This window comes from Apus apus, chromosome 1 (assembly GCF_020740795.1).
Source record: "Apus apus isolate bApuApu2 chromosome 1, bApuApu2.pri.cur, whole genome shotgun sequence".
NCBI classification, from domain to species: domain Eukaryota; kingdom Metazoa; phylum Chordata; class Aves; order Apodiformes; family Apodidae; genus Apus; species Apus apus.
This window is the reverse complement of record NC_067282.1, coordinates 94,131,341-94,150,184: the sequence shown is the minus strand read 5'-3', so window position 1 is coordinate 94,150,184 and position 18,844 is coordinate 94,131,341. Positions and strand designations below refer to the sequence as shown.

The following is an 18,844-nucleotide window of genomic DNA, read 5'->3' as shown; positions in this document are numbered from 1 at the left end:
GTTGTGATTTCTTTTACCCCAATAAATGTCCCAGTACTTATCATTTCTGCAGGAGCATACAGTGAGAATATCAATCATTAAAACAGCACTCCATCTCTTAGATGTTTTTATAACTCTGGCAGTGAAATCAAGGTTGTTTTGCCAAGTCATTTACTTTCATTGTCTAATCAATTTCAAAAGGCTCTTGCTTGTTTGTCTCTTTTAAAATTAACCATTCTTTTCAGCCTTATCCTGCCCCCTGTCTTCATCCCAATCTTGAGAAATAAGGACCAGCTGATAGTGCCTCTTCAGCAGACACAGGGAAGCAGTGAATTCCAAGAGCCTAGATGGGAGGTGATTTGTATTCCTAAGGACTAATCTTCCATCACTGTCAGAAGCTGACAATGTCATAGGCAAATGGGCAGCTCTTTTCCTTTGCTCCCTTGATGCTCCCTTGACCTTTTTTTTTTTTTTTAATTGCTTCCATTGAATAGGCTTATTTCCTGCCAACTTCAAAAAAAACCAACAACAACAACAAAAAAACCACGAACATTTTTATTTTTAAAAATCCCCTTCAGGCTAATGTTACTCATCATCTTACTCACTTGCCACTGCTGGTCAAGGAGAAAAATCATCTTAATGCCCCTTCCTACAAGACTAAGAGGATGCCTTAATGAATGCTTTCCTTTCTTGGTCTTGATCCTTAAACTTACTTCACCATTGTCGGCTCTTTGTGGCTTTTGTCTGCCAAACATGGAACTAAGTGGTAAAATCCATACTTGAGACTTTGCAGATGCTTTTAGGTGCCATTAAGGATCATTAATATGCATAGCAACACCACACAACAGAGACTGCTAGTGTAGGAAATGAGATCAGTCATCTGCTGTTAGAGCTGTAGGATCACTTTAGGGCAGCAGAAATCAGTTACTGGGACTGGATTTGGGCAAGGCTTCCTCATTAGTATACTGAGGGAGTGTGGGGGTGGGATAGGGATTGAAGAAGGCAAAGCTGAGCAGGTTTGGGATTCCTCCCATCCTTTCACTGCACCATTGATTTAGAGCATCTTTTTAATCCAATAGCTCTTGCAGTCACTCTGGCTCCTAACTATACTATATATATATATACACAGTATATGTATAGATATAATATATACAAACTTGATCATTGGTCCACATTTGTATAAATTGAATTATCATCCAGTTTCTTGCTATCTATTGCCTGCTTCCACAGGCCAAAGGTTTTTCCTTCCTTCCTGGCTTCTTGATTAGCATCTTGATTTCTGCCTTCCAAGGCTTTTCTTGGTCTTGCTTGCTTGCTTCTTTGTTTGTTTGCCACCAGACACTGATTTCTATCCTGAGGCAGGTGGTTGCATGGGGAGTGCTTGTATCTGTTTACCGCTGTACTGATACACTTGGGCAATTTTGCTGCCGGATCGACTTGGCAGCCACCACTACTCGCTGCCCAGTGTTGTGCATGGCAGCCAGTTGTGTGCTCACCCTCCTAGGATAAGAGTAAGAGTTTTAACCCAACAAACTCCCTGTTTATTGGAAAGAAATTGCATGCTACGACTGCTGCCTGCCATGTTTCTTGCTTGCTTTCAGTGGTACATCATAGTTTAGTTTATACATACATAGTTTATACATCAGCATAGACTTCCCATATTCAGCAGTTCAAGCCCAATTTTTGTCAGGCAGGCACTTTGTGGATTGCATCATAGCCGTCTGGGGGTGCTTGTGATGAAAGGTTTGCTGCCCATTACCTGAGGCTATAGGATGCTTGATAGCTGGTGAGCTTTCTGCCTTTCTTCACTTGCATTTAAAGGCCTGGGAGCAAGTGTTTCCTGAGGTTCTGCAAGGAAGGGAGACTGGCTGAACAACAAATTATGTCTCCTCTTTATTTACTTAAAGAGCATTTCTCCACCTTGGAAAGTTCAAAAGATTATTCTATGTGCTGGTTTCTGATACCGAACAAGCTGGAAATGGTGGTTATGTTAATGTTGCTGCTGGCTCTCATGGTCCTCATCTTTGAAAAGTAAAAATGGTTTTAATGTGCTTGGCATGGGAGCTTTGATTTGCAATGAATGCTGTCAGCCATATTAAAAAGATGATAAATTACACTGAAAAATGTGTGTTTGTTTCTAGTAGCAGTACTAGGCTTATGGCACAGAGTAAAAGCAGAATATTTAAAAATGCAGGTGTTTGCCCCTGCTAGTTATTACTGTGCTGTGCTGCTGTTTGCATGTGTTGTCCTGTGGCTGCTTTTTGCTGGTGATGAAGCCACCTGTCCATGTGGTGGCTCCTGCTCACGCTGCACACCAGCATAGGTGGTGACAGGAGTTTCTTTTATCCCACATGGCATTTTTCCAGACTTAGGTCTGTTGCTTCCTGCTCTCTGCTGTGCCATGGGAGGGGGCCATGGTGGGCTCCCAAAGCATCCTCAGCATGTGGTCCCCTCTTGGTTTCACCATATGTGATTTGGCTTTGCACTGGCAGTGGTGAAAGCCTTCCCTGCCTCCAGGCAGAGGGATGCCCATGAGAGAGCTGCACCCAGGCTACTGGCTGCTATCCTGGAGTCCTGCTTCTTGGGCTGTTTTTTGTCCATTTCTGGTTGCTTTATGTGCTCATTAGAGGCAATGGGAATTCATGGGTAAAGGGGAAGATAGAGCTTAGTCTATGCTACATTTTCTAGATTTGTCGATGAAAACTAACTTGACATATTTTTGTATTCATTTGTAATCTAATCATTCCTTCACTTGCATAGCAGGGACTGAAACAGCATGTAGTTATTTACATATAGAGAACATTAAATAGCCATGCCTTTAAACTGTATGTGAACATAAAATCCAACAATGCTGCTGAGTAATGGGTGTCCATGAGAGATGAGGATAAAAATATAGCAGAAACAAACACAGCAAAAAGGTATTATCGCAAGTAGCTGTGACAGCATCATATTATATCCCTATACTGAAGTGAAAATGTGACCCTGAAAATGTGTACTTTTGCCCTTGAATTAACACCAAGCACACTGAACCCATGCAGGTGGTTTGCTTTGTATGTCTCTCTAGTTGTAATGAGCTGGTGGGGACTTTGCAATGCCTTACCCCTTTGCCACAAGGAGCTAGAAGGTGCTCTGCCACATCTGAAACTGCTTCAGACTTGTTGTCATCTCTCTGTTGGGGTAGTTGTGAACCCTCAGAAACATGAAACCTTTTTTTAATTTACCATCAGCTAACTCTGGGGCTGGGTCGGTAGCTCAGTGTGCTAACCTCCCAGCCACGGTAATGCCTGCCTGTCCTTTGAGATGCAGTGCCAGGTGGCTGGCTCCTGAGACGGCTGTGCTCCTGCAGGGATTAGGATTAATTTGTCCAGGTGCTGAGACACCCTTCTGTGACCTGTATTGCCAGGGCTGCAGTGCTGCCTGCAGTGCTGGCATGGGCACCTTGTCTTTTCTGTAGTTACTGTGGACACTTGACAGCTCCTGTGGTTATTGCTGGGCTGCTGCAATGTAAGGGTATTTGCTTTGGGTGTTTGAGATTGGCAAAGGGGTTAGGGGCTCTTAGTGGCTTTTCCTTCCTCTTTCAGGAGAAAAATGCATGGAGGGGCATCCTCTTTGGAGAAATCACTGCTCCCTCTTTATCATATTAAGTAAATACATGTAGAGGCTTTCCCTGAAATAATGTATTTTTATGCATTCTTTCCATTGCTTGTTTAGTTTCTTGAAATATGCTGCCTACTTTCTTGTCCTTTTCTGTTTCTAATACTATTTATGAATAGAAACTTGAAAATAATTCCCTAACAAAGGGTAAGCATCCCCAGATGGGTGCAGCTGCATCCTGCAGAAGTCATACTTACTCCATAGGCATGTTTTGATTGTAGTTCTAGATACTTGAGTCCCAGCATGCAGGTTAGAGAGCTGTTAGTTATAAGTGAGAAATGTATTCCCTCCCAATAAATGCACATCTGAATCTCCTGGTAGCTGGAGTCCACTGTGGTATTGGTGATGTTAAGCCTAAAAAGTGTAACTTCTGTTGGTTTTTAGGATACAAGGCAAAGCTAATTTCAGTGATAAGGTGGATAGGATAGTGAGTTTCTATCACAGAACTAAACCAGTGTATCCTACTACTAAAACATTTTTACTGTGGCATTTTAACAAAATACTGTCCTTTGTATGTCTCTCATCTTTTAATGCCTTTCATTCCTGTACCCTGAAGGGAAGGCAGTGAAAAATGTGGGTGGTGGTAGGCTTACACATTTTTTTTGTTCTTAAATCCCCACTATTTTAAAGTAGGATCTTAGAAATCTCAACTGTATTTCAATTTAGTTTGTCAAAGTATAATTACTGTGGATGAGGGAAGAAACTAATTTAAACACAGCAAGTGTAGTGGAGAATCCAATTTTCAGAAATCAGTGGAAATATAATTGGAGTCATTAAGTGCTGACTTCAGTAATTAAGAGTCAGTGTTTGACGTTTCAGGCTTGCGTTGCTAATCATCTGTGGAGAAGGTAGAAAAATATTTTGCTCACTGCAAAATTGGTCACTCTCTAGACCTGTGTAGCTGATGGCTTGAACATTGCCCAGGGGCTTGGATGAACCTGCAGTGTTTGAGATTTTCTTGCTTGGGTGTCAGGCTCCTTGTTCTTCCCTGCCCACTGCTGGCTGCAGCAGGTGACATGTGGGAGCATGTTTTGGGGCTGCCCTGTGTGCTAGGTCCTGTGCTCCCTGCTGGGTGGGAGGCTGGCTTTGGCTCTGCTGCTGTGGGGCAACCCCTCGTGTTGGTGCACAGAGGATATCCCAGGGGCTGTACCCCATGCTTGGGGATCCACCTGCCTGTGTCTGGGCAGGCAAGGGCTTCAGCTGCTCAGTGCCCAGCCTCAGCTGGGGAGAGCAATTGGACTGGCACTGACTCTTCTCTGGTCCAGGGGAGCCTCTGGGTGCTCCAGCATAGGAGCTGGCCTAGCACAGGAGTGGCCTGTCTCAAAAGAGAGTCCTGTCCACATTCAGCCAAGGTTTTGGTAGCACGGCAAACAGCTACCAAGAAGCAGTAAGTATATTGTTGATAGATGGTGCTGTGTAGTGTCATGTCATAGGATATACAGCAAAAGCAGATGCTTTATGCTAATATTCAGGAGAAGCATTTTTCTAAGCCAGGGATGGATGCCCAGCTCCTTAACTTATCTTGCTTTTGAACTTGGATCTTGGATTACAGGTCTGATAAAATAACTGGGTCTCTGCAGACTTAAAGTGCTGTTAAAGTTATTCATAAAAGAAATCGGTGGTAGGAGGAGTGCATCCTTGTCACTTCTTGTTTGCAAAATTATCTCTAAGAAGTCAGGATGTTACGCATTTTTAACTCCTGCAGTTCAACCAAAAAGCTCAGCGTGCTTTTGTTATGATAATGAAGAAACCATAAAAAACCCCTGACATGCTGATAGTTATCATCATATAAAACAAGCCTTATGTTTACTTTTCTATTAAAAATGCTAATTTTCCAGAGCAATGGCATGTATAAGGCTTTTTTTTTTATTTCATTTTGTTATTTTTCAAAACTCTAGATAATACTCTTGTTTGGGCCTCCAGCATGGAAGCTGATGTGATAGTTTTTGTGCTTTTGAATGTTCACACCCACAGACAAATCCATCAGCAGCTGAGATCTCTTACTCTGTGTTTGATTTTGCAATTATCTTATAGAGCAGCTGAAGCCAGTGCTCCCCTAGGAAATTGCTTAACGTGTTTTTTTTAAACTTTGGCCATGCTAATTTCTTAGGTGTGTGAAAATCACTGGCAATGTAAACATTTGTTTTTATCAGAAATCCCCTTTTTTGCAGTTTTAGTTTTTCATGGTGCCTTGCACAATTCTATTTCTCTTCTCTTCCTAGAGAATCTGACTTTTAAAGCTGAATGGGTGGTTTCTTATGTACTTGTTTAAGTTTGTGCCAGATGTAGGGCATCCTCTGAAAAGTACCAGGATGCTATTTGGGATTGAGCAGCTGGAGATGGGCAGGAGGTCTCATGAAAGCAGCCTCTGCCACCCAGCCATGTGGGCATTCGGTAGGTTGTTGTCCCCCTCTCATAGGTACTGGGCACCCAGATAAGCTCTTCCTTGCAACTGCAGATTAGGGGAGTAATGAGGATACGACTTGCTTTAGGCATAATTTCTTTCCTGTTGCTTTTTCCTTTACATTTCCTTTTGTTTTATTTCTTTAGACAGCCTTTGTTGTTGCCTAATTGGATTACTAGGTCACTTACCAAACTGACTGTGGGCTATACAGGACTGGGACTGGTCCCTGAGGCTTAGCAGTTTGGGGGGCTGATGTAGGCTGGCAGCCTGCTAAGCTGCTGAAGTCCCACGGGGCCTCAGCAGAAAGTGGCATTTCCTGCTGAACCCTACGATGGCTATATGAAGGAACGGATCCATTCCTTCATTTTACCTGGCTTTTTAGCTTTAGAAAGGAAAAAATAAAGAACATTTCTTTGTTGTTAAGTATGCCTGTGCAGTGCGTAGCTTGTAAGTAAGACTGGCCATTTTCTGGGAAATGCATCTAAATGTGAAACCTTGAATGCAGTTCAGATGTTTGCATATTAGAGATGAACAGCTCTTACTTAAAAAGTGTTTTCTGTATCTTAAACAAAACACCTCCTTGCGGTTTCCATGGTAAGCTCTCCTTCATAGTTGAGTAACAGTCATAAATGGTTACATAAAACACAAGCAAAATGCCGTGCCATAGCTGAAGGCAGCACTTGTCAGCTCTGTGTTTGCTCTTTGTGCAGGGGAGCGTGCCAGTACCTGTTGGTGAGGCCCAACACGGGGCACAGCCATTTGGGGCATCAGCCCTTCGCCCCCGATGGCTGGAGCCCAGCTCTTCTGAGAGGCTTCTTGTGTTCGTCCCACAGCTGCTGCGCAACTCGTCTTCGGACCTTTCTGCGAAGGAGAAGACAACTGGAGGAATCATGAAGGCCAAAATCTGTTAATGGGACTACACAGAGAAAAACTCAGCCTCTGCTTTCAAGGTATCTCTCTGCTGTCAAACTCTTCTCTTTCCGGAGCTGCTATATTCACCTAGAAGCTGTTAGACCTTTGGAAAACGAGATCTTGCCAAGGTGAGTACAAATGATGTGTCAGACCATGTTTTTAAAACTTTCTTTTCTTTTTTTTTTTTTTTCCCCCTTCTTCAGTGACTGAGGTGTTTCCAAGAAAGAAAAGAAAATAAAGCATTGCTGCTTCTGGGACAAGAACTTCTGTGCTCTTCTACCTCTTAGGTTTTTACAGTTTAAGTGTGTGGGTGTCTTTTGTGTTGTTTGCCCCTCCTACCCTTACTTCTGTGTCTCTTTAATTAGAAGGATTTGAGCCTCACTTGTGTAAAGTTTGTCACATGGGCCCAGCAGCTGTTAAACAAACCTTGGAAAGCCCCAGGTGTGAAGCAGACCTCAAGGTTTTGATGCTTGAAGCTTGGCAATGCTATATTCCCACCTGTGGAGCTCCTTGCGAGGTGGGGTTTTCTCCTCCCTGGCAAGAGGGTGCTCATCTCTTGCACCCAGTGTGTGCATCCTTAACCCTTGCTGAGGGCTGTTCTGCCTGCCACTGTGCTCTCCTGCCTGGTCTGGGTCCCTGTCAATGGCAATCCCAGAAATAATGCTGGTGAGTTTCCCAGGTGGAAACAGAGATCCCAGGGGACGGGGCAGAGCTGCTGGGTTCAGCTGTGTGCATGGCACGCAACCAGCCATGTCTGCAGTGCCCTTGGTTCTGCTGCCCTGACCCTGCCTGTCTCTGCGTGGCATGCTGGTCCCCAAGATTCCTGCCTGTGGGCTGCAGGGTGGTGAGAGCGGATGCTACGTTCTGGGTTTGTCACCACCAGCAGTGATACACATGCAGGCTGGCCATGCTGAAGCGTGCACTGTGTCCATGTGCCTTTCATGTTGGATGGGGAGCGCGTCCAGGGGCGTTGTGTCACCTTGGAAAGACTGCACGTGACCGATTACTTGTGGATGTTGTTTTGCTGCTTCTCCCTCCCTGCAGCAGGGCTGATTTGCAGGCAGTGGCTGCTCCTCCAGCCCTGTGCCATCGGCGCTTCCCAATTCCGCACATATGGCGTGTGAAATTTCCCGGCGCTCAGCGGCCCGCGTGGCACCGGCAGTGCCAGCTAGCAGTGGAGTGGCAGACCGAGCTCTCAATTTTCCCCCTCCTCCAAGGGGAGGGGGTGAGAGTTTTTGTTCTTTTGTTCATCTGAGTTCATATCTCCAACGTGTGTTGGAAATAAACCTGAGGCCTGTTTGCAGAGGGGAGAGGAGGGGGTGCAGGGGAAGTGACAACAAAGCCGTTGTCTTGCTTTGCTCCATCCAAGGAGCAAGATGTGGTGGAGTTTCCTACTTCCTACTTTGGCAGCAGGTACAAATTGCTGCTGTGCTGACAGGTCGGACTCAAGCATCTTGGTGGAAAGCTTGTGACACCAACGTCCCCCTGCAGTGCGTCCCTGTGCCTTGGTGAGCTTGTCCTCTGATGGAGCATTTGGGATTTTCTCATGGTTGACGCTGGCCCCTGTGCCTGTTCAGGTGCATGTGCTTGGGCCCACTCCTGCATTCTGGTGAGGCAAAGGTGGCTCATGAAGGTCTCCACTTATTAAGGCAGCTGGTCCCTATGTGAGGCACAAGAGGCTAGGTGGGGAGGGGGGTGCAAAGCAAGAGCTTTGCAGCCTTGGAGTTGCTGCATAGCCCTCACCCCTCCTTTTTGGAGGGGAAGAAGAGGAGGGAGGTGGGGTAGGAGGAGGGGTGGTGTTGCCTCCATCCATCTTGTGGCTGCTGTGGTTCCTCTGCACTGCTGCTTACTCCCAGGACACCAGCCCGTCCAGCTTCCCCTGTGGTGGAGAGGGTCACTGGGGCTGTCTGGCAGCTCTGGATCACACTGCTGTGTCAGCACCCACCACCCATAGCATTTTATGTGCAGCCTGGAAATGTGGAGGCCTTCTTTCTGATGGATGCTGAAGTCCTGCTGAAAAGGTACTGGCCTTGCACACATCTGAGAGGGGCTACTTTCTCCTCCTCACATCCCATCCTTTTCTGGTTTTCCCTGGGGCTTTTGCTAACTACAAAGCTGCTAATGTAAAATGAAGGCATGGAAATTTCATCTTGTAGCAATTAATCAGCCCTCCTTAATACTTTCCAGTTGTAAAATGCCAGTGCTAACAGATGTGTGCTCTTGCAGCTGAGCAGTTGATCCTGCCAGGAGCCGATGGTGGGTTATGTTTGGTTGGTTACCATGTCCTGGGAAGCCATAGTGTTCCCCTACCCACCTATAGCACCCTGATTAACTTAACAGAATGTTTCCACTTATTAGTTAAACATGTTTTTACTGATATTCTGTTCTTCTCCTGTACTTAAACAAAACTAAAATAGAAAACATATTACATTGTCATGGGACAGCCAGTGCAATTTTCTAGGCTTTGGCTCAGTCCCTGCAGCTTGTGAGAGCTGGTCAGTAAATTCCTGTTTGATTTCAGTAGGCGTAGGATTATTTTAGCTGTGGGCCATACACACACAGATCTCCTTGTCAAAGATGCAGAAAAAAAAACCCCCAAAACCCAGAGGAATTTTCCTTTTAACAATGTCTTGTTGCACAGAAGCAGGATTTCTTGCCCTCTGGCATCCCCAAGTCAGAAGCCTCAGAGTAGAGAGGTCAGGACTTTTTTTGGGGGGTGGTATTGGTTCAGGCTGCACCCTGCTGATGTGACTTGTGGGGTGCAATCTGTACAAAGTAGTGCTGTTTGAGTCTGCTGGATGTAGCTGGCTGGCACGTTTTGATTAAAACGTTGCAGGAAAGGGAAAAGAAGAAAAAAAACTAAGCGCATTTTCTGTCAGACTTTTAGGAGATACTTAAGGGAGTACACTTGGATGAATGAGGGCAAAGGCAAATAGCAAAAAGCACTCAGTAAACTTGTCTGGGGATTTCAGCCCTGTAGTTTGTAGCGTGAAAGCTGGGCTTTTCTTTAAGAAATGGCAATAAAAGCCAACAAGGCTAAAGCCCCAGATTAATTTAGAAACTCTGCAGATGGGGGAGGAGGAGTTGAAACAAGTGCAGTGGCTCAGACTGACCTTTCCATCAACTCCACCACTAGTCCAAAACCACGTGCAGCATCTGAGCTGTGGTCGAACCATGGGGTCCCCTGAATGGCGTGAGGTGGGTGGGCTGTACCCCAGACACTGGAGGCAGGACACCTTGCTCCCCAAATGGCACCGGGGCTCCGTGGCCAGCGTGGGCTGAGGCTGCCCATCCGTCTGGCTGATAGGCTTGGTATGGCACTGCTTAAGGAGTGCCTCCAGGATCTGTACTGAAAGCACCAAGCGAGGTGCAGAGGCTCTTTTGCAAGACATGCAGCTCTTTTGTGTAACTTACAGAAGTTTGCTGGCAGTTATATGTGCTGTCTGACGCGGATCGGTGGCTGTTATGAAGGATGTAATTATCCTGATGACCCAAAGTAACAAAAAGAAACAGGTCTATTCATGTCCAGCCCTGGTGGTGAGCGTGGTTACTTTACTTCCCTCTTTCCTTCTCCTCCCTCCTCTCCAACATAAAGCTACAAAGTGAAAGATGATGCCAGTATTTCTCTTTCCCAGGCTGCTATATACAATTGTTTCTATGATCTTTGTTTATATAGATCTAAGGCAGATTAAAGCGCCTTTTCAAATCAGAGTACTTGTCAGGAGTCTGGATGAGCCTGTGTGTGCATCTCACCGGAAACATTTCAGACCTTCTGGAACCTTCCATCCTCTTTCCCTGGTCTTACATTTGTGCAGCTGTGTATTTTGTGTCCCCCACAAGCTCTCTGCTGCTCTAGGAAAATTTTAGCCACTTATGCAGTTCTAGTAAAGCTACAGGGAGATTCCTTCCCAATATTTATCAATCCATTCTCCCTTCAGCAGGAAGCTGAGCAGCCAGCTTACCTGTCTGCGGGGCCCTTTGGAGGGAGATAAGGACCTTAATGCAGGTAAATGCTTGCACTCATAGCAAAGGTGAGCCCTTTCCACAAACAAGCTGCCAGGCTGCAAGGACAATGACTGAAGGAGCAGCAGAGATGTGGGGAGCCATAGTGGAGCTGCCCAGAAGGAAGCGATGCTGCAGGAAATAAAAGCTGTGTCTCCTCGTTTCCTGTCTTGATCTTTGCTGATAGGATGGGTCTCCTGACCGCAGTGGATTTCACTTGGGCTAGAAAGTACCTTTCCCTTTAGTCTTCTCTGTTCTGCTTCCCTGAGGGAGGTGGTCATATGACCAAACTCTCTCCTGAAGTTGTTTGTAAGAAGCTATACATTGTGATACATGTATAGGCTCATATACAAATATCATGTGTATATGCATGTATAATTTATGTTATGTATAATGGAATTTTATCATATTAGGTTACTTTGTGCAAATGTTTTTACATGTGTAGAATAGGAATATTTACTGACAAATGTGTAGACATCTCTTTCCTGCACTTCAGTTGATGATGGCTTAAGTAAAAAAACTTGCTTTAGGAGCATGTCAGGGAAATTGTGTTTTGAAGAGCTGTTTGGTTTCTTAGGAGCCACGTGCACATGTGTTTTTCTCTTTATGATCTTATATTTAAGTGGTATTTAAGCCCCATTTTTCAAAACAGAGTCATTTGGAAGCATTAGCCTCTTTAACAGTGCCTAAAGTGAACACGGTCATTCCTTAAATTGCTGCTTGCTTGTACCCACGTGTACTGTTATAGTCCTTAAAGGTCTGAGTAGCATATCTGGATCACTGCAGAAACCTGGGAGTGCCTCACTCTTGGGCTTTGCCTCCACATGGTGCAGGAGACTTGGCTGGAGCTCACACAGCAGAACGCACTGGGTGTATGGAGAATTGCCAAGTTTTTGTAACCCACTAGAGAAATCCTGCTTATAAAACTGTCACATTTGAAGAGGTCTTTGGGATGCAGCTGGAAGAGCACAAAACCTTGTGTTTGGTGCTATGGTTGATAAGAGTTTCAAGGCAGCTGCAGTTCGAGCTCTGAATGGTTCAGCGAAGTCCTTATCTTTACTTGCCCAAATGCTCCATTGAGGAAGAGTTGATTTATTTCCTGAGCAGAGAGAGGAGCAGAAGGAGGGCTGCTGCTTCAGCTCGGAGAGCCTTGAAGCTTTGCATGTTCAGTAGAAATGGGGAGGGCTTGCTGCCTGGATTGGTGTGCTGGCCTGTTCCTTGGAGCCCCACTTCTACACCTTCTACCCCTTCTACCAGGCCTGTGCCACCTTATGGGTAGGAATGACCCTTGCAGGGGGTCCCTGTGTCATATGTATGTACAGGAGGAATCTGCTGCCCAAAGGTAAATGAGTCAGATAGACCTTCACCTGAACAGTGCTTTGTAAAGGCAGGGGGCTGGGGGTGCACTGTGTTGGCACAGAAGAATGCATTGGTGGCTTGTATGTCACCTGGTTCATGGCTATCTCAGTGAAGAGAATTGCTACCCTTGCTAACCAGAAGCCTGTGAAATGTGCCCAGGACACAGCAGAGGTGACTGTTCTGCTGGATGCCTGTTGGTCTCCTGTGGTAGAGGTTTTGGCTTTATTCTTGGTGGTCATTCTGCCTTTAGTATTGGTCCTACAGATGACAGCAGTAATCTTTAAGTCTGATGGCTTAATGAATTTCACTTAATTTGTGGTTTCTGCAGTGTTTAAATCTCTCATAGATTTGAACCTTTTTATTTCAGAAGTCAAAATGGAGAAAAAGAGCACAGTAATTGAGTTTTAATGCCAGGTTGTGTTGGCAGTACAATCTATTACCAGTGAGGTGGGTAAGCTGAAGTTCAACTAAGTCTTGGTAGGCACTTTTCATTTGGCTGTGAGGCCTAAGTGAGATTATTGTATAAGTCTTTCCACCACAGTTTAAAACCTAATGAAATATTCTCTGTTCTCTGTTCTAAGTGAGATACTATTTTAATTACACAAGCTTTCCTCTGACATGCAGAGCACTCAGCTACCAAGAAGAGTAAAGTGGTTTCCGAAACTTGATCAGTCTGCGTGGTTTCTTATCGTCTTGGTCGAGTTCAGCACAAAGCTGATGAGAAGATAATGGCAGTAAAATATAAATTATACAATCTTTTCCAGTTTTTGTCATCCAAAGCTGGTGGTTTTCAGCACAAGTTTCTATTCACTGTTTGTGGAGAAAATATAACATAGTCTATAAGCCCCCTCCCTTCTTTATCCTTTCTTTACCATCTTTGCCCTGTCAATGTTGAAAAGATGTTCCTTGAGCTGAAAGTTTAGAATTTGGGTAGAAAAACCGTGATGGTCTTTTATAAAATATGCAAGACTACTGGGTGTTTAACAGGTTGATGTGAACTGAGGCTCCAGTAATTTTGGCAGTGAGAAGATATCCATGCATTGAGCTCCTAGAAGTGACTCATCAGTTATTTGTGGGTTTTTGAGCATCTGGAATGATTTTGTAATTTTTCAGGAGGCTTAAATGAAGCCATTAGCCCTCAACTGCACATTATGTCTGCCTCATTTACTTCCTTGTGTAAAAGACAAATGATACTGATACATGGGAGTTGTATGAATAAATGCTTATGATTCAGCAGTGGTATGCCCTGCATAAGGTACTGTTTATATATAGTTAATCCTGCCTTGGGGGCAGCAGGATGCCTTGTACAACCTTTTGAAATTTCTTTCAAGCCTGTGATCTAGGCTCTTTTGGCTCAAAACAACCAGGCTTGTTTCACGTAGGAGTTCAGCTGAGTTTTGATGGAAGCCCTAACCATGTTTCTGTAAAGTGTGGCATTTCACTTGGTTTCTCACGTTACCCTGGTTAGTCATCTCTCATCTTAATTTTTCCTCCTCCCCTAACTTGCAAACCAGATTCATCTTGGTGGATTGTATGTGTCGTTACAAGAATTTGCCCTAGCAACCAGATGGATTTCCAGGAATAGCTTGTCCCATCATTGCAGAACATCTCTGAACCTCAGGACGTTGTACTGCAGTCTCTGTGAGCAGTTAAAGGCTGTTGTTTTGTTTCTAATGGTTGGGCACAAATAAGCTGTGCCATAAGTGGACTTGACTTGGTGCACAGAGTAATGCTATTTGAGACATGAGAGAAATTCCTGCAATGTTATGTGCTGAATAAAAATGCCTTTGAAGCCAAAGTATTTCTTCTGTGTATCCATGTGTATGATTTTGTTTACAGCTTGTTATCTGAACAGTCATCTGCTCAGTGAGCACCTGATCTTGAAAGATGTGTAGTGCCTGGGTTGGCCATGCCAGGTTTGAAGTTATCTACTGAAGTGGCTGCACTTGTACTCTTTTGCCCTTGGTACCTGGAGCAGCTTGGCAGCATGCTTGCTAGGCTGAGGAACGGGATGGCCAGTTAGGGAGATCTTTCTTTTCTGGGAACATGGGTGTGCAAGTCTCTGCTAATCTGGGGGGTTTTTGTGCTAGTCAACATGGATAGTTTTTTAAGATACCTTTGGAATGTTGCCATTTTCTTTTCCCTGTCTCTTCAATTGAAGAAAATTCCAGTATTTGGAATATCATTGGATCTTTATAACACTGCAGGAGCATGGGAATTTAGAGATGTGTTCAGCTGCTGATCATCTTCTGCTGTGGGAGTGCTTTTTGCAATGATTATCTTTTCATTGCTTTTGGAAAGCATTCTGCAGTCTGGTGTGTTGTTATATTCCTCTTTCCTGATTATCAGCTTCAGATATCCTCCAAATCCTTTCCTCTAGCCAGCTCTTCTTTTGCTATATTTAAAACTATCCCTTGCAGCTCAAATATTTTTTAAAACCTTTCTCTAGCTGTTTTTCCTCTTAATGCAATCGCAAAATGAGGAATTTTAAGTAATTTGACATCACTCCTGCATTTTATGCTTAACTTTTAATTGCAGTTGGATTGAAAACGTAAATGCTGTCCTATAACACTTGAAAAATTCAGAAATGTTCTCATTATGGTTGCGTTTAAAACTGGATTTGAATCAGAGAGGGAGTAAAGTCACTCTGGACTCAAATGATGAGCATTGCCTTGGCAGTGATTGAGGGGCATGGCTGGAAAGTGGGAGCCCTGATTCAGGTTCCTGCTTTTCTTCCCAGGACATGTTTGGTCCTGCTGGGTGAATGGCCACAGGATGGATGGGTCTTCTGAGACTTTTCTTCTCCTTTGAAAATAAACTTTTGTCCCTCAACTGAAAGACTTTTCCTGTAAAAAATATGTACATCTTTTTGTACCTCTTGTTTTTTGGTGTCATTTTTGATAGCCACCTTCGTCTGATGCCAGCTGGTTGGCCTGGAGGGGTGTAGCACATGGAACCTGCAGGTTTAGTCTGTGCAGATCCACCTGTGAGCAAAAAAAGCAGAATTGATGAGAGTTGGACAGTAGAACCCATTGCAACCTGTGTTTCAGGAGGGGGGGTAGGAGGAAGCAATCATGGAATACGCTGTGCTGAAACACTGAGCGTGAGACTTGTTCTGCAGTCATGGAGTGTATTTACGAATTCCCCTCTGCACTGTCTCTGGGAAGCAGCAATGTTCTGGAGGGTTGTTTTTTCTTGCCTGGGCTTGCTTGTGTGCTAAGGGAAGTAGCTCACAAAGTAACCTGGTTTTTTAAATGGCTTAGCCCTCGTCTTGAATGAGAAGAACAGGTGTGTTCAATGAAAAAAATAAAATAAAGGCAAGATGTGCTGGATATTAGCTTCTATTTAGTGTCATGGGAACCAGTATTTTCCTAAATCCATTTTTTGTCACGCCCATATGCCTTTTTTTTTTAATTTTTTTTTTTTTTTTTTTTAATGGTAGACTGTGTTGACTAGTTAGCTGGTTCTCTGGACATTTTGCTGAGAGGTCTCTTTAGTGTTATCTGATATTAATTGTGAACATGAATTTTGTGGTGTAAAAGGATGCCAGTGAGAAATAATATTAGGGGCTTGGACCAAAGCCAAATGACATCCATAGAAGATTTTTAGGAGTTATGTTGGTGGGCTCTTGTGTTGTGTGCAAAACAGCTTGGTTTGTTTCATGTTTGCCACTGTAAACAGCTTTTAGAAGATACAAAGAAGGACGAGTTTATGCTTGGTTTTTCATGTTTTTTTCTTCAATGTGATAGGTCTGGGTCAGAAGAGCATCTGCTATTAGGAACTAAGAAGGGGAAACAAATGGGTGGTACCCAAGGGCTTTGCTTCTAATTTGATCAAGCTGTACCATGCAAGCTTTTCTTACCCCTGTCTACAAAACTAAAATGTTCCTTTAATACCATATGCCTATTTATTGATCTATATTCCTTTATAATACAGTTGTGACCTGATTAAAAACCAAACAAAAATCCCCAAAATCCCCAAATAAAACAAAACCCAGCAGCTAATTAAAACAGTGGCAGGTAATTAAGTTTGAATGCATGATGACATGCAAGATGTAAATTCTTGGGGTCCAGAAGTTACATAGGTTAATAGTAGAGAAGGTGGAGGGCTGTTCAGATTCAAGTGGGATGCCAGACATTGATTTGCTTGTATGCACGTGGGAGAAGAGACAATCAGGTGTAATATTTACACCGAATTACACAGACTTTTTTTTTTTTGCTATTTGCATTCTCTGGAGTATTCTGTATTCCCTAGCATAGTCTTGCCATACATGTTTAGTTTCCAAAAGTTTATAGACACTATCTGCTTTTCATTCCAAACAATATAACATTTATTGTACATGAGTTCAAGGGGGAAAAATCTGTACAAAGCTGCCTCTAACTTTGAGTTCTGCTCTGGCACCATACCACGTGCAGTATATGCCATCTGCATCAAAGAGATTGATTTAAAAAATTGCGTATCAGCTAAGTAACTGGGTAGTTGTTGCAATGTAATTCACAGTCATGAAAATATTTTAGAGGAGTCTTCCTGATGGTTCACCTGTAGGTTGGTAGGATGTCTTTTAACCCTTAACTCCTCCCCACACCATATTGAGAAAAATAAGGCTCATGTACTTGTCCATGCTCTGCAAGTTGCTGTGGTGACAGAAAGTCCCAGTGCTGCTTTGGGACCATGTCCCTCCCTGCCCCTCCTAGAAAGCTCCTGTGCTCTGCCAATTTACAGCCAGGGTTGAGGATGGGAAGTTGTGGATGCCCATGCTTGGAAGTGTTCAAGACCAAGTTAGATGTGTCTTTGAGCAACCTGATCTAGTGGAAGGTGTCCCTTCCCATGGCAGAGGGTTGGAACTAGATGATGTTTAAGGTCCCATCCAACCCGAACTGTTCTATGATTCAGCCCTGGGGAGAATGTATAGAACCAGGGCTGTGCTGTCCCTGAGGGGATCCTGCAGGACTGCACTGTCCCTTCCCTTAGCACTGAGCAGATGTATCTTGGGTGAGAAAGGGTGGAGTGGGCAGCAGTGCCCAGGTCACTTGTGTGGAGAACACGGGGGCAAGGAAAAGGGGGTTGTGTGCATGCATACATGAAGCAGCCCAAGAGGTGCTGGATAAAGCTGGAGTGTGAGGAGATGGTGGTGGATGTCTTCTGCACTGCGGAGTTTGTAGGGGCCCTTCCCAGCCTCCTTTCCCAGGATGGGGAGAGAGTGCAAAAATGCTATCACAAGTAAATGTTCTGGGGAATCATAGAAGGAAGCTTCTTGTTGAGAAATTACTGTGCTTATGAGTTGTGTGCTTGCAGCCTTATGAATAATGGATAGAAAGGCTGTATTGGACATAATTATAAATAAATAGAGGAACTACTGCAATGCTGTAATACTGTTTTGAATGTTCACCCTTTTTTAAAAATTTATTTTACAATTACTTAGGCTTGATTGTTGCAATTCATTGCAATGGTGAGAGCTAATTTTAGTGCATAAATTTTATAATGGAGGCCTGCCAAGTGTTTGTGTAATGGAGGAGAAAAACTGCATAGAATTTGGTGCGGGGTATGCTTGTTTTCCTTTCTGTACCAAATATTGGGGGCCGTTTCATGGGCTGATATATTTGTATATAGCCAGTTTTCTTTAAGAAGAAAGTTCAACCAACCCTGCCACCCCACCCCCCTCCCCATGAATAAAGAACAGCAATTCAGAGAACTGATGAGTTTTAAGAAGAAGCTGAATTTAATGCTGATGGTAAAGTGGTAATTGCCTTAGTTTTAGGACAAATAGCAAAACCAATTGTGTTCCCTTTTAAACTTTGCATGATGGAATAGAAAATAAATAATGTTGTTCCAACCTTAAGAAACAAATCCAATATGTTTAGCTGAATAAGTTAAAGATCAGCATATGGGTATATAGATCTGTGCCCTTAGAAAATGTCATGGCAGTTTTCCTAGCAGCCTGGTCCAATTTCCATGAAGTTCAGTGTCAGGACTTGCAGAGAGAGGAGATTTAGTTGCCTCAGGATAAAAATCAAAGATTTATTTCTGAGTGAAATGTTAACTCAGGAATGAATTTTCTTTCCACATCCACGTTTTTGTATGTCCTTGATTCAAGATGCAGTGAATTTGGGGCTGTTTTGTAGGGCTTTCCTCTTCTTCCAGGTACATTTGTCCAAAGAGGAGGAGGAAGAAGTTTAAAGAGGTAAATAGATTGTAAAAGTGCAGGTGGGTTTGGGGTATTTAAGGGACAATTTTCATATGGATTGAAATTGATACAAACACATACCCCCCCCCAACAAACCAACTCATCTAACAGATTAGTTTTGGTACTCAAATTATTAGGTGAGATCCCTTGTAAAATAAGAGTTCTCATTAATCTTGGTACTTTGTGATCTTTCTCCCACAGGTTTTTGGTGTCTCCTCTCACTTGTTTTTTTTATGCTATCATTCCAGTTGTGATTTGTCTTACATGCTTCTTTAAAAACAAGTTACATTTTCAAACTCCCATTGTACCAACATTTGTCTTGATCATCCTTCCAGAGTTACTTGCAGATG

General features: G+C 43.7%; 1 protein-coding gene across 5 annotated transcripts in view; it reads left to right on the top strand.

Moving 5' to 3' along the window:
• TIAM1 (TIAM Rac1 associated GEF 1) overlaps positions 1–18,844 on the top strand; it is a 186,163-nt gene that overhangs the window by 26,282 nt on the left and 141,037 nt on the right. For 4 of the 5 annotated variants that reach the window (XR_007890810.1, XM_051631326.1, XM_051631299.1 and 1 more), the window contains exon 2: positions 6,871–7,077. The gene's annotated coding sequence lies outside the window, so the exon portion shown is untranslated. Of the gene's footprint in view, positions 1–6,856; positions 7,078–18,844 lie in introns of those variants that run through there. The other variant, XM_051631308.1, reaches the window with a different exon arrangement.